The sequence below is a fragment of the Nelumbo lutea genome, chromosome 1, assembly GCF_056320005.1.
Source record: "Nelumbo lutea isolate HS-2025 chromosome 1, American lotus-T2T, whole genome shotgun sequence".
Classification (NCBI taxonomy): Eukaryota; Viridiplantae; Streptophyta; class Magnoliopsida; order Proteales; family Nelumbonaceae; genus Nelumbo; species Nelumbo lutea.
In genome coordinates, this window is record NC_142684.1 from 160,491,035 (window position 1) to 160,507,700 (window position 16,666).

The 16,666-nt window shown below is 42.1% G+C and overlaps 1 long non-coding RNA gene across 1 annotated transcript; it reads left to right on the plus strand.

The window, feature by feature from the left end:
• The first annotated feature begins 4,088 nt into the window (after nt 1-4,088).
• LOC148878735 (uncharacterized) lies at nt 4,089-11,991 on the plus strand. The gene is made up of 2 exons (XR_016103700.1): nt 4,089-4,728; nt 5,096-11,991. It is a non-coding gene; the product is annotated as an uncharacterized LOC148878735 (long non-coding RNA).
• Nucleotides 11,992-16,666: the final 4,675 nt, after the last annotated feature.

Here is a 16,666-nt window from a genome sequence, read left to right on the forward strand (position 1 = left end):
TTATTAATCTCTCTTTTGATCCATATATTAGAGTTTTTGTTTGTCTTTTTGGGGGTATCATTGGAAAGCAAAAAGTTGTATTGTTGCACTTTAAGAGTAAGAGGAAAGGAACAATCATTTTTTTCTTAAAAAATATTCCTTTTAAGAGATAAAAATTAAGAGGAAACGAACAGGCCCGTAACTTTCAAATTTCACTTCACTATGATGTCTGCAAGTGTTGTGTAGAGACTATAGAGCTTCCCCAAACAACCCCATTTTTGGATACCAGACTTGGGTGAGTCAAGGTTCAAAATATCGATATGCCTAATATGCTGGTAGGGGCGTATCAAGCAAATCAATATTGCATTTTGTGCCTTTTTATTTTTTTCGCAACTGGTTTAGGGGGACTCCACCCCGTGAACCGGTCAGACCCTTGATACACCCATTATAGGAGTGTATTGGAGGGGTCCAGAACAATACATATCGGTCAATACGTGTTGATACTTTAAACCTTGGGGTGAATGATCCTCATTAATCCATGTTGCACCATTTTGTATTATGTGATGGAACTTGAGTGAGGTTCTGGAACTGCAATTTGCTCATGATAAGCGGTTTGGTGAGAATAGCACGTGGATTAGATTGGATGCTCTACAAGATCAAGTAAAATGTACTTCCATGGTTCTATCTACCAAAAAAATCTTCTTAGTAGCTTAGAAGTCCATTATACTCTTGATGCGTATAGGAGGTGTTTTCTGAATTTTTAATTCTAATATTGTTCCTTTCACATTTTCTTGTAGCAGAGTTTTAATTCTTAACAACACTACCTTCTCTCAAACGTCATACGGTCTAAGGATGATCATGAACCAGGGCGTGCCAGGCATTTGGGCTTGCCCGTTTAACTCAATATAATTATATATATTTTTTAAAATATTAATAACTTAAGCTAAATTCATATGTAAATATAAAAATATATACTTTATTTTATATATATATACTGAGAAACTATCTTGTAATTTGGGGGTAGTGATACATAGTTACCTCTGAACTTTCATTTGGGATAGAGAGCTACCCTCTGTTTTTCTTGTAATTAACATTGTCAGTTTTGAACTTTTATGAGACCATTTTACCCTCTCTTTTATTGCATCTCTAATGTCTACTTTAGATTTTAACAATATCTTTTTAGTAAAAACACTAATGGTCCGTTTGATTGCTTTATTTATTTTTGTTCCGGTGTTTATTTACTGTGACCTACTATCATATAGAATTTGTTTCCAGGGCTTGGTTGATGAAAAAACTTTGTACCATGTTTGATTTTAGCCCATTTAGACAAATTTATGCTTTCTCCAACGCCACAACACAACCCTATTTATGGGTGACATGACTAGTACTATTTGAATCTTGACATGTGGCATGTTGACATGACAATGTTAAAAACAACATGGGCATTGAAAATATAGCATATTAGTAGTAATTAGTTAGCAAAAGTAGCTCTCAAAGTAATAAATTATCATTCATACTTATAATTTTCTTATATGTGTTTATAACAAGTAAATACTTGCGGTGTCATTTAAGCAAGTACAAAACGGTCATAACCACCAATTTGACTACCAAAACAAGAATGACCAAAATAAAGGGAATTAAGCTGTCCCTCCATCTTGGCATTAAGCTGCATATGACAAATTATTTGCTTTGCCCCTTGTGTAAGCTGTCCCTTGTTTGATCATAACCATTTCACTACATCTATAGGCAGTTTAGTTAGTTGCATTCCACTACCATGCAATAATATCATAAGATGTTGTATCTATAATTCTGAAATTTCAAGAAAAAAAAAAGCTGATAGCTGAGATATGAGATCTGTGCTTGAAACCCACTCTTGAATAACACCAAAAGAATGGAAAATTGAAATAGGGACTTCGCAAGTCTGTTGATTAATCAACGATGAAACCATCTGAATTTTTAAGCGTCATTTTTAACAATTTGAGATAAAGAATATTGAGGAGTTGACATGGTCAACCTATATGACAATCCATTTGACTTGTTTGATCTTTTTATGCTTATTTCAACAAAAAGCAAAAAGTCAAAATGTTAATCTTCAGGCTTTTGGCATATGTTTGTTCCATTTGGCTTGTTTGGTCTTTTTTATGCTTATTTCAACAGAAAAGCAAAAAGTCAAAAAGTCTCATAGAAATGAATGAAAATGATGAGAGAATGCCAGATCGAAGCTTACCATTCGATGAAAACGTCAGAGATGGCGCTGATTTGAAGGAAGGAGACGAGGTCTGGTCAGGTAGTTCAACAATATTTTCTCACCACTTGCTTATTTTTTCTTTTCTCATTGGGGTTTTACCATTTTGATGCAACCCCGCATATTGATTTTTGGAAACCCACATCCCACATGTTTCTCTTCCTTTCCCAAATTTTCATTTAAAACAAATGCATGCAAAAGGGAATATTCCTCAAAGATATTTCCTTTCCCACGAATTTCTTGGCAATCAAACGGACCGTAAAGTAAAATTTTAGGAAAAATTTACACTGTCCAAAAGACATAATATTGATCAAACTCCCTCCCCTATGAATTTTGATAAATGCCACCTGATTCGTTAAAACGTATATGAAACCAGTTCATTAATTACTAGTATTTCTAGTTTCATGGCCGAACACACAGTCCCAAAGTTTTATTTGTCTCCTACTTCATTATTATACAAAGGGGAAAAGTTGGGATAAGAATATTTGTATTTTTTCAAAAACAATAAAGAGTGGCAATGATAGTCATTTAAACTCTGTCCACTTAAAAGTCACAGAAGGCATTTATAATTAAGTTTATCCTACAAGACAAGGGAGGTTTTTGGGCAGGTTAAAATTCTGAGGAGATCTAAGATATTATCAGAAAACCCGAGAGGCTTAAGGGCTTAAACCTTTAATATGTGTTGTCGTCAATGCAAGACGCTGCACCTATCCACATGAAAGCTTTTTTCCTATAAAAAACAATATTGAGAAATCATTGGTTTGAAAGCTTTTTTTCCTATAAAACAATATTGAGAAATCATTGGAGAAACAGTTGAAAAGGCAAATTAAAGCTTCTTTTTTGTTCTTTTTCGCTCAAGGAGAACCACCAAGGCTCAGTTTGGAAAGAGTATAAACACAAATGTTTAGAGTGAAAAAACCTTGTATTTTGTATTATTTTGTATGTATTTGTATTGTATTTTTTCCAAATTAAGCTTAAGGAATTAAATAGGACTTTCATTGCTCTAGTCTCAAAAGATGTTAATCCTGAGATCCTAGGACAATTTCCAACTAGCAAGTTTGGGTAATGTCATTACAAATTCATAGTAAAAACTTTAGTTAATGGAACAAAGCAAGTTTAGGGTGGGGCGAGGACTTCATTTCCCATCCTCGACCCTCCTGCAGTCATGGGATTCCTATTAATCCCTCTGCACGTCTTTGTCCCCATCTTACCAAAGCAATCTCCATCCTCCACCCCTACTCCAATTTCGGTCGGCGATCCCTATTAATCTTTGTCCTCATCCCCATCCCTGCCTCACCAAAGCAATCCTCATCCCTGATCCCATAGAGTTAGGGAGGTCAGGTTTCAGGCGGGCGGGGATGGGGAAAATGCCGTCCCTATTTGGTGCTGGCTGAATTAGGAAGGCTCTTCTTCTTGCAAAGGATAATCAGTGAACATCCATTCTAATCTTATCCAATGCTAAGATTGTTGTGGGCTATGGTTTTGAAAATTAGATTGGACCAGATGATCGGACCGTTCAAACCAAGAATGGGTCATGACTCCAGGTATTTTTTAATTCGAACTGTTATTTGTGAAAAAAACATTGAAAATGTTAAAGAACCACTGATCTAGGTAGTCGAACCATAAAATTGTTCAACTTAGACAAGCGTTCGCGGTTTTTGTTTTTTATTTTTGGGAGAATGATAGTTCAGCCCACTATCAGAATACCAATACATGGGTGGGTATTGGTATTCACGGTGGGGTATTTAACATTTTGAATTATTGTAAATTTGCTTCAGAATTCTGTAATAAGCTGCGGTGCACTTTTTGTTTCTGACAAGATCAATACAGAATTCATTGTCAGGATTCTACTAGTAGCCCCCAATAAAACTCCTCCTACCCATAAGTTTGACATCAATCCATTGTCAGGATTCATTCCTGTACGGTGGAGTTAAAAAACTCTGATCCTTTATATTTTGCAATTTAAATAAAAAATAAATAGTCCAAAACTTCCATTTCTGTACCAAATCTCACTCGAATTGGGCAGTCTTCAGTCAGGGCAAATCCATGCCCACACCTTCTCAACCTTGCAATGGGAATATATCTCAATGCAAGGCATCCCGTTTTCGTTCCTTTTGTTTTCTACTTCTCGTTTCACTCCCATCTGACCTCCGACTACTTATGGCGACCAAGGCGACTGTTGACCAGCGACCTTCTTTTCTTTCTATCATTCTCTGTCTCTCGCTTAAGCAGTTGAGCCCATCTTACCTCCAACGTCCAACCTCCGACGACTTCCGGCGATCTACGACGACCAGAGACCGACGATTTTGCAGTAACGACCAGCGACTTCTTTACTTGCAGCAGTTTTAGGCTTTAGCTCTGTTTTTGGGCTTTTTTCACCTCTGGCGAGTATTTAGTTGCAGAGACGGTTTTAATCACCGGCGACCAGTCCAAACAAAATATCTGACCGGCTATTTCATTCTCCTCGTCTCTTTGTGACACCACCATTACCGACGGCGGTGAAGGTATAATTTTTTTTTTTGTTTTTTTATTAAAAATTGCTAATTGGCTATTCATCATTTGCGAATTTGCTTCTTTTTTTTTTTTTTTCAAATCATTGCTAATTTGCTATGTACGATTTATAATGTAAAATATGTAAATCATGGTTTTAATTTTTTGAAATGGGAAATAATTGTTGACTGTTTTAAAGGTATGATTAACAACAGTCCATATATTGATCCTTTTTTAAATATGGAAGTTCATTTACATGCAGGAATGGTATCAAAGCTAATCTGTATTTTGTTGTATTTTTTGCAAATATCTGTATTTTTTTGTATTTTCTGCATTTTATTTTTTATATTTATATATTTTTTGTTTTCCATATTGATGAAGTGAAATTTGGCCCGACCTCAAAACAAGGAGACACGTGGATGTGACTCGACACAAGTGACAACTCAACATGATCAGTTCGCTACAAAGCGACTTCGGGTACCCTGATACCTCGAGCTGGAACTATCCCAAACTAAGATCACCCCGGTATCAGATTGCGACCAGGATAACGATATCAAGTCCGTTACAGATTGAACTCGAACAGATGGACCACCTCGGAAAGAATCCACCTCGAGACAAGCCTGCCTCGGTGCAAGATCATCTCAGTACTAAGGCACTTTGGCATTCAGAGCAGGTCGGGTCTGAAGAACACGAGCTCAGGCAACTCGCCACCAAGCAACTTGGCACTTCACAAGCAGTTTGACCACCGTATAACAACCCCGAGAAGCTCACCATCATACCCCACATTTTACGGGATTGTGACTTGTAACGACTATATTAGCTCACCCACTCCCCGATTCAGGCGGAGATGAGCAACCTTACCGGTTGGTGACATTATCCCCACCTAACATGAAAGCGGACCCCATCACAACGATGATCTAGGAACTGCTCCACCTAACCCGCAGGGACTCTAGTATATAAAGACCTCACCCCCAGGGGCGAAGGTATGATGCATAATCTTTCTCTAGCTCTCTAACTCTCTGATATCATCTTCAAGCTCTCTACTACTAAGCGTTAACTTAGCCATCGGAGTGTCCCCGTCGGGTAAGCCACCCGGGATCTCTGATTCATCTCTTGCAGGTTACTCAGTCCCCGTTGTTGCTGGCAGCCATATCATCTCCAGCAGGGAGCAGCCGGATTATGCCACATCATTTGGTGTTGTTTGTGGGAAATCACTACTAAAAGCCCTTGTTTCCATTTCCAAAATCTCAAGCTCATAATCAAATCCATGGCTTCCTCCAGCAACGCTAGACAACACAACGAAGCGAATGTCTCCGGGGGGCAACCTCAGTTCTTGTCTGTTTGCATAGGTCAGTTCATCATACCACTTACTGCGACTGAGGTCCCAACGTTGACGATGCCCCAAGCGACTGCACAACTGAACGCGCCACTCCCTCTTGTAGTCGGCGCGACATTCACTAAACCCTTTATGGTTCTGTGAGAAACGCTACAAAAAGCTAAGTTCTCATCCTACAAAAAGCTAAGTCCTCACTTTTTAGAAACTAAAGCTCTCGCTTTATAGTTTCCATTTTCTATGAACTCAAAAACTATGCAAAAAGCTAACAGACTAAGTAGCTCTACCAACTTTACTTTCAATTCAGATAAAACATCACCAGTCCTCTTCGCGAGGTCCCCTCTACAAAGATGAGCTCTTCGTGGCTTCCGCGGGAATTGGCAGCCAACATACTACATAGGCGCCCTTGTTGGTCAAGCCTTCCAAGGCTCCCCTGCGAGCTGGCGACCTAAAGTTAGTGGTATTGCCCTCGAAAGTTGAGTTCCTAGTAGCTTCTTGTAGGAGTGGGTGACCGGCGTCATGAGGCACCCACCCGGCAGCCTGGCCTTGGCGCGACCTGGCAGCCTGGCACAAGCGCGACCTGGCGACTTGCAAGACGTGCTCGCCGACGAATTCGTCATGCATATCCAAACACTCACGATCCTTGGAAATTGCCCCACGTGCCGAACGATCTGGAGGGTGGTCAACGTGCATGGCGGTTACCCCCAGGAATCTTGAACCACTTAGATGATCTCGTAGAAATCTCGAATATGGTGCGTGAAGCCCACGCCAAACAATGCCTATATAAAGGCACCAACCCCAGAAGCAAGTAAGCAAGTTCTAGCTCTCAGACTTTGTGATTTTTAGCTCGCAGTCTACTATGAGAGTACTGACTTAAGCACCGAAGCGACCTCACCGGGTTAGCCACCCCAGGTCCTCTGACATTTAGTTCCTAGCAGGTCTTTAAAGAGCAACTGAGCTCATCAATCCAGCTCGACACCTGGTCAGCCTAACGCCTCATAGGCAGCTCTGCACCTAGTCAGCCCGATGCCTCACAGGCAGCTCGCCACCTGGTCAGCCCAGCGCCTCACAGGCAGCTCGCCACTTGGTCAGCCCAGCACCTCACAGGCAGCTCTGCACCTGGTCAGCCCGACGCCCCATAAGTAGCTCGCCACCTGGTCAACCCAACACCTCACAGGCAACCCTGCACCTGGTCAGCCTAGCGCCTTGCAGGCAACTCAACACTTGGTCAGCCCGGCGCCTCGCAAGCAACTCACCACCTGGTCAGCCCGGTGCCTCACAGGTAGCTCGACACCTAGGCAACTCCACTTCAGCCTCTGAGTCATCGGCCACTTGGAAGCAGACCAAATGACGAGGCACAAGCGACCTGGCGGCATGGCCCTGGCGCGGCCTGGCACGGGCATCGACCTGGCGGCCTGGCCTAGGCGCGAACTGGCAAACTGATAAAAGACTTCGGCACCATATAAGTCCCAGTCACCTCTTCGGCATGGGCGAGCTAAGTCCCAGTCGCCTCTTCGGCATGGGCACCTAAGTCCCAGTCGCCTCTTCGGCATGGGCGAGCTAAGTCCTAGTTGCCTCTTCGGCATGGGCACCGAAGTCCCAGTCGCCTCTTTGACATGGGTGAGCTAAGTCCCAGTCGCCTCTTCAGCATGGGCACCTAAGTCCCAGTCGTCTCTTTGGCATGGGCGAACTAAGTCCCAGTCGCCTCTTCGGCATGGGCACTGAAGTCCCAATCGCCTCTTCGGCATGGGCAAGCTAAATCCCAGTTGCCTCTTCGGGATGGGCGAGCTAAGTCCCAATCACCTCTTCGGCATGGGCACCGAAGTCCCAGTCGCCTCTTCGGCATGGGCAAGCTAAGTCCCAGTCGCCTCTTCGGCATGGGCACCTAAGTCCCAGTTGCCTCTTTGGCATGGGCAAGCTAAGTCCCAGTCTCCTCTTCGGCAGGGGCGCCTAAGTCCCAGTCGCCTCTTCGGCATGGGCACCTAAGTCCCAATCACTTCTTCGGCATGGGTGAGCTAAGTCCCAATCGCCTTTTCGGCATAGGCACCTAAGTCCCAGTCGCCTCTTCGGCATGGGTGAGCTAAGTCCCAATCGCCTCTTCGGCATGGGCACTGAAGTCCCAGTCGTCTCTTCGGCATGGGCGAGCTAAGTCCCAGTCGCCTCTTCGGCATGGGCGAGCTAAGTCCCAGTCGCCTCTTCGGCATGGGCATCTAAGACCTAGTCGCCTCTTTGGCATAAGCAAGTTACTTCTAATGCTTAAAGCATAGACAAATTAGGTATAAACCCTATGATGTCTATACCACCTTGGCAACAATCACAGTTCGGGCTCGTCAGGGAACCAACATTCAAATGAGTAGCCCGTACGCAGACAGATCAGGTATATACCCTGCAATAGCGCTCACCTTGGCGTGCCTTACGTAAAGTTGCCCCTACTAATAGTCCGAGTAGACAGTTTGGGGTAACAAACACTTAGACAAATTTTTACTTTGGTTATCCTTACTAGTTGTCCAGCTCGATAGTTCGGCAATTCGGGTAACCTATACAATTCCTACATTGAACAAAGATTGCTCAGAAAAAGTTATGTTTCATTGATTGAAAAAATGTGAGTACAGAGACTTCATTGTAAACCGAGCTCAGTGGCCTCAGGGGATACATTCAAAACACAATAAAGAGAAAGAGGCAGAATCACTTACAAGGATTGTTAGCTGATCTCCATGTCCTCCTGACCTGAGGGGCCCATCTCTTTGGCTTCATCATCACTTTCCTCCTCGGACGAGCTGGACTCTTCATTCGCCACCCTCGCCACCTCGGGGGTAAGGCCTGACATAGTAAGGGCTACAGGATCGATGTCAGGGAACTGCCGCACTAAGTACCGGCACAGCTTGAACCCGGAACGGTAGGAGCTCGATCCATACTCGACCTGGAGATCATGGAACTCCGAGGACTCTTGAAGCGTTCGACAACACGACTTCTTTCCTCAGCTCGCGCCTCTTGTATAGCAGTCTCGAAGATCTCAGTCCGCTCTTGAATCATCGCTTCGGGAGACTCGTTTTCTCATTGAAGCTTCGCCTTCTCCTCAGTCAACGTCGAGATCTGCTCCTATTGCTTCATTTTCTCCTCAGTCAGTGCGGAGATTAGTTCTTGCTGCTTCTCCTTCTCTTTAGTCATGGCCAAAATCACGGTGAAGCTCACGTGCCTTTTCTTCAGCTTCCAGAGCCCGCTTCAGATAGATCTCAGACTGGCACATCAGCGATTGAATGGCGGAATTCACCTAGCAAACAAAACCGAAGTAAGTACACTTGCAATTGACAGAAATAAACTGTAAAATAAGGTACTTACCACCATGCAATAACCGGCAGCTCGGGCTCCAAGTAGGGCTGTGGACATGTAAGCCCATTCCGCGACCTCGTCGAGGAAGGTGGCATCCCTGCTCTTGCGCATCGCGAGCTCGAGAGTCATTGTGCTCTCACTGGAAGGCTTGAGTCTCGGTGCAAAAGTACTCCCAGCCGGTGAGGTTGCACACTTTCCCGCTCGCGTGCAGAAGTGCTCCCCGGTTCAAAAGACCGAGCACCCTCCTCCTGGTCGTCGTCCAGGACCACTACGGGGGGTTGAGGATGAACCTCCTCCCCAGGGAGCTCAGTAGAGATTGGCTCCACAGCCTGGACCTCGGATGAGGCAGGGGCTGAAGAACTGGCCTCCCGACGAAGCCTCTTCGAGGCCTTCATTTTCTTCCCTCTCTAAGAACTCTTGAGAAGGTTCTCATCATCGACTTTTGGCATGGCAATTGCAAGAACAAAAGGTTAGTCGTGAATTAAAAAGAACTTTAAAATAAAGAACCATGGTGAAAACCTACTAGGAGGGTTCAGACCAGCTCGCACAAGCTTCTCCTCGGCCAAGAAATCCTTCATCTCGAGGCTGTGGTCCCTCCATGAGTTGATGACTACCCTAGTTTCTCCATCTAAGCTCACCCTGGGATCCTTGATAGCTACCCTCCAGTGGGTTGGAAAAGACCACCCTTCAGGATTTCGAACAATGAAATACCTCCTTTTCTAGGAGGGAACCTTGTTCGGGCAGCTGAACAGGATTTTGAAACCAGGCCAAGGTGAGATATAGTAGCTTTGTTTGACATCCCCGCACAGACAAGCAGAGTTCCGCTTGATCACACAGATCAAGCTGAAGGTGTCTAAGGACAGAGGCCGGTCGTATGTGTGGAACAAAGAGATGGTACCGACTATATTCTAAATGGAGTTCGGATGTAGTTGGTCGATGGTAATGTTAAAAAACTTAACTACCTCTATAATGAAAGGGTGAAGCGGGAAGCGTAGCCCGGCCGCGAGTTGCTCCTCAAAGACTGCGAGCTCATGGTGATCATGAGCCTAAGGGTATTGACCTAAGGAAGGCTAAAAACCAAGCTATCAGGAAGACGATAGCGAGCTACAAGGTACATTAGTCTATCAGAAGTTAGGGTGAAAGGACCGAAATCATCTGGATCCCGAGCCCGGGAAGAAGATGGGGCCTCCGTCCTAGAGGACGGATCCTCTTCTTGAACCTCGGTCTCCCCGAGCCGAGATGGCTCAACTTCGAGAGCAAAAGCTTCCACTAAAGACAGAAGAGGGGAGTCACCCTGTGGCGAGCTAACCTCCCCAGTAGGGGCTGCGGATTGCACCACGAAACCCTCAGCCTCGCTAGAACTACCTAAAAGTCTATCTACGCTAGAACTGGACATGATTAAAAAACAAAGGAAGAATAGGAAAACATAAACTCACCGAAAAGAAGTCTGACCTCGGAAAACAAAGAGAAGAGTGAGCTAAAGGATCTTGACGCGACCTCAGAACAAACTTGTGAACTTATGGCGGGAAAAATAAGTCTCGGGACCCCCCTATTTATAGCCATTGTAATGAAGAATCAACGGTCAAGATTAGAGCAATCTAACGACTCTTAAGAAAACCAACTGCACGACCCTCGAGATCGAAAGCAGTTTAGCACGTCTTTTGGCATCCACGGAATTTGTAGATCGCGTGACGTCTGCGCATAAACCGCACGTGACTTGGGTTATTCTTGGTTGAGCCGAACTGATCTGATCAGCGACCTATCTAACAGAGCAGCTTGGACTTCGAGCCAAATCCACTTGTCACAACGTGAACTCCCCGCACCAGGTCAAGACCCCCAGCTCGGGGAGTGGGGGGCAATTGATGAAGGGAAATTTGGCCTGATCTCAGAACAGGGAAACACGTGGACATGACTCGATACAAGTGACAGCTCAGCATGATCAGTTTGCTACAAAGCGACCTCGGGTACCCTGATACCCCGAACTGAAGCTATCCCGAACTAAGATCACCCCGGTATCAGATTATGACCAGGATAACGATATCAAGTCTGTTATAGATCAAACCCGGATAGATGGACCACCCCGGAAAGAATCCACCTTGAGACAAGCCTGCCTAGGTGCAAGATCATCTCAGTACTAAGGCACTTTAACATTCAGAGCAGGTCAGGTCTGAAGAACACGAGCTCAGGCAGCTCGCCACTAGGCAACTCGCCACCAAGCAGCTCGACCACCATATGACAACCCCGAGAAACTCACCACCGTACCCCGCATTTTATGGGATTGTGACTTGTAACGGCTATATTAGCTCACCCACTCCTCGATTTAGGCAGAGATGAGCAACCTTACCGGTTGGTGGCATTATCCTCACCTAACGCGAAAGCGGATCCCATCACAGCGAGGATCCGAGAACTACTCCACTTAACCCGCAGGGACTTCAGTGTATAAAGACCTCACCCCCGGGATCTCTGGTTCATCGCTTGCAGGTTACTCAGTCCCCGTTGTTGCTGGCAGCCAGATCGTTTCCAACAGGGAGTAGCCGGATTATGCCACATCACATATTATACTTTTTCCTGCATTTTCCTTGTATTTATTTAATTTTTATGATATTTTCATTATTTATATATATTTTTTTGTTTTTATTTATTTATGATGTCATGGGTCAAACTGTTCCACCTTGACGGTTGAACCGCTAAACCAGAAAATAGTGGCCAGAATGGTTCTGTTTCCGATTCGGTTTTCAAAACCTTTTGTGGACTCTCTAAATTGACATTCATGTGTTTGGCCTAGAAATATATGGTGATGTTTGGCATCCATGATGATTTCTTGAAAATTGCTGCCATGTTAGAGCCATGTTGGCGTTAGAGGAATTGACACTAAAATTTCTGTTTGATTGGATCACCTTTTTTGGTGATTTCTTGATTTCTAGTTGATTCTGATTTTTTGAAGATGACATGACATCCAACATGACATTGAATAATAACTCTATTACAAAAAATAATCGGCCCTTAAGAATCAGTATCAAACAGACTCAAAGCCAATTTCTCAGAAATCGAATTACATGACATAAATGATACCAAATAGCCAAATTTACTTGAAAAAAATACTAATTTCAAAAATCACTGGTGAAAAATAGTTAAGGAAGAATAAACATTGATGCCAGAGATCACCATAATTGTTGGATAGATCAATTTTATGTGCCCAAAATGGCTTCAGCTCGGTTGTGTATAAATATTCTAAGGAATTGTAATATGGACTGTTCACACCCTCAGAAAGATAAGGAATTGTAAATTCCTTTTGTTAGTTTAGTGTTATTTTATCTATTAAAAGTGCCCTTTTTTTCTAAAAGGCAAATTGTGAATAATATTTTATACTCTTGAAATGTTTTATTCAATGATTAAAAAAAATGAAAATATAAAGTCATGGCATGTAAATAGACATAGAAAAGCATATGGTAGGCTGGAATTGATTTTCATTGAGAAGATTTTAAGGTAAATTGGGTTAAGAAAATTTGGATTTAATGAGAAATAGATAAAGATAGCAATGGAGTGTGCCTCCATATCCTTTCAGATTTTAAATGTTTTCCTTATAGACCCATCAAACCTTTGAGAGGATTTCGTCAAGGAGATCGTTATAGCCTTTTGTTGTTTGTAGTGAAGCTTTGAGAGCGAATCAAAGATCAAGAATGATAAACTTAAATACAAAGCTTTGACGGAAGACCCAAGCATTTTCATTTTGCAATTTGTGGATGATTGTCTAATGCCTTAGTTTTAACAAATGCCTTAGTTTTAATAAGTGCCATTAAAGTCAAAGAGAATTATGTTGGTGCTCCTATTATTGATGGGGTTAACAAGGAGATGTTCAAGAAGGGTGAGGAGAGAATTAATTAGTGGCAAGCTTAATGGATGGAAGCAGAAGAGTGGTTTATGAGGTCATTCAAATTCCCAAAGGCCACAATTTAAAAAATAGAGAAGTTTCATAGGAAAAGAAATCTTTGCCTTTGGGGTAAGTGGAATAAACTGTGTAGTGGCTGTAGACCAATTTCTTTTAGTGGATGGGGTTTAAAGAAAATGGAATGAGTCAACTTGGTGCGTTTGGCTAGATTGTGATGGAAAGTGCCAAGGCTCCTACCAAGTTGTCACAAACAAATATATATCAAAATAGCAATTTCTAGTCTAGGATGTTATTAAGCCAAAAAGGGAATGGGCGTGGAGGGGTATTCTCCAACCAAAATAATTGGTCTGTGGAATACTGGAAATCAAGGTTCAAATTATTAACATATATTGGCCCGTATCGGTCGACATGTATTGTTTCGGGATCCCTCCAATATGTTCCTACAATGGGTGTATCAGAGGTCTGACCGGTTTAGGGGGGTAGAGGAGACCTAAACTGACCCCCCTGAATCGGTTGTGAAAAAAAATAAAAAAAATGTAATAAAAATGTGTATCGATTCGCCCAATCCACCTCTATCGATGTATCGGGCATATTGATATTTTGAACCTTGCTGGAAATGGAAAACCAGTGAACCTTTGAAATATGATATATTGATAGGTAATAGACCCTTCACTTCCTAGCTGGATCTAAAAGTTAAGGATGCCGGCAGTTAACTCAAAAGAATGGGATCGTAACAAAATTGTCAATCACCAAAATCAAAACTACTGTGACTCCCATATGGAAAACTTAGTATGAAACCGGCTATGTTTGGTTTGAAGAAAAATGTAAGGAAAGGAAGGAAAAGATAGAAAAACCTTTACAACCCTTGTATTGGTTTTCCTGTCTTTCACTTCCTTTCCCTATTTTTTCCTTTAAACCAAACATGAAGGTAAAATTCTTCCTATTCATGTTATTCAACAACAGACTCCCCTCCAAAATTCTTCTTATAAATAATGGCAACGAGCTTTGACATCGACTATCTTTGAGAAATCAGAGGACACAAATCACATTTGAAAATTATGAGATTGCTAAGCAGATATGGTTGATTCTCCACCCAGTTATCCCACGTCCCAGGAAGAGGATGCAACCATGTTTCATTGATGGGATAGGGTGTGTAAGTTGAACATGGTGGACCATGGAGATCAGTTGAGAGAAATATGGCTGCAATTCTTTGGCAAATTTGGAGAAACAGAAATAACAAACTATTTAAAGGTATCAAGGGGTGTCAATTGAGCCAGATTTGGTCCAATCTGGTCTGGTCTATTATAGATGGACCAGGTCCAACCCAATCCAATGGATACTTTGGACCGTTTTGGATTAGTCCAATTCAATGTTTGGACTGGCCAATCTGTTCAAATTGGTTTTAGTTTAGATTGGTTCCAAACCCAAACCTGGTCCATTGACACCTGCATTCTTTTCTATCAATGGAGTGAATGAATCAGATATTGGTTGAATTCGACCCAATTGGCCAATCCAATTTAAATCCATTACGAATTGATTAGGTCCAATCCAATAAATATTTTGGACCATTAAATCTAGAATGATCAAATTTAATGTTTTATTTGTCCATCCAATCGGTCTAAAATGATTTTAATTGAGACGAATCCAACCCAAAACCGATCCATTGACACCCCTAAAGATATCTTTCTTTCCCGGAGAAAGCTAGAATCTCAGTTATAGAATTCAATTCAACCAATCTTTGATAGGTTGCACCAAAGAAGTTTGTGGGTGAAATGGAGAGCCCCAAACAAGATATACATAAGGTTAACTTTGATGCGTTAAGAAAATTGGACGGAGGTTGTGCAATTGGATGAAAAAGAAAAAACTAAAGCTAAAGCACGTGACCATGTCCTTGATATGTTTGATCGAAGTCTAAGAAACTAGACAATTGTAACAGCACAAAGTGAAAAAACTGGTCCAATCTAAACCCAATCCATGCCCAAACTGAACCCAAAACAACCTGAAAAAAGTCATGTTGGCATCACCGCCATGCAAAAATTGCGTATTATGCTGTTCAAACTTCAAAAGGACGGCTGTACATGTTTATTTTCAGTGTAAATACAGACTGGTGTAAAACTTTACGTCCGGTATTATCACTCTTTAACCCCATCAATGCATTCTTACATTGATAACAGTTTATACCGAAAACAAACGCAGTCTTAATAGTGAAAAAAAAAAAACTAAAGTTCTGGAAATTGAGTTGAAGACATCTTTATGAAGGGTATCCTTTAAAATGAAATGACCAAATTCACTTTACTGAATTCGGATTTCCTCCTCACAGAATAGAGACCGGATTTGCTCTTCACATAGAGTGCCTCACACCGACCTCACATACATATCCTATCATGCATTAGGAACATCTCCCATACTTATATATATATATATATATATATATATATATATATATTTAAAAAAAAAACTATTATAGACCTTATTTTTCATGCCATTTTTCCACAAACCCAGATTCCATCTAAAATAAAATTCCTGGCTTTTGCCACTGGTTGCACACAAGGTTTTAAAAAGCAAACCAAACATTAAACTGTTTTGGGGACCCGTTTCTAGGTTAAATGGTTTGACCATTAGGTTCGAATGGACAATCCATTTTGATTTAAAAAATAATTAAAATAAAAAATATTTAAAAAACTGTTGTTTAAGTTGACGAATCAATTGCCTGAGTCAGTAGATCACTGACCAAATCAACGGTTTTTGGCCCAAGAGCGATTTTGGAGTGAAATAGAACCAGTTGCCTAACTGTTTTTTGGGCCAACCTATTCGATCGTCTGGTCTGGTCCAATTTTCAAAACCATGGTTGCACATAAACATCTCCTATCCTTCTATCATTGTATGTTTTCATCCACGAGGAGATGTTCTTAATGCACCGTAACAGATTTTGTGAGATGGGTGTGAGGAGGAAATTCAGGTTCTTATCTAGCATTATCAACAATACGCCTGAAACACTTTGAACCGAGTCGAGATCACCTGCCAAGAAAACACGTTCCAACTTCCAAACATCTATCAACATAAATCTCATACCGCACAACTCATACATGGCAGGTTACACTTTATGGTGGGTCCCAGTCTCATAGTAAGATGTGCGGTGTTAGATAAGTTGGTAGAGGGAACATGTTTTATGGTAGAAGATCTCTCAACTCCTTTTGAACCTTGGTTAGGACCGTTGGGTTGGGGGTTAAGGTTGGGCTCAACCTAACCTGACCCCGCCCGACTTGCATCCCCGACATAACGTGGTCATGCCAGCCAGGACTAAGACGTCATTTGTGGAGATTAAAGTGCATTTTCGTGAAAAAATAAATAAATAACGTGGCAATTAACCCATAAAACTAGTTAAAATGACAGCAATGCC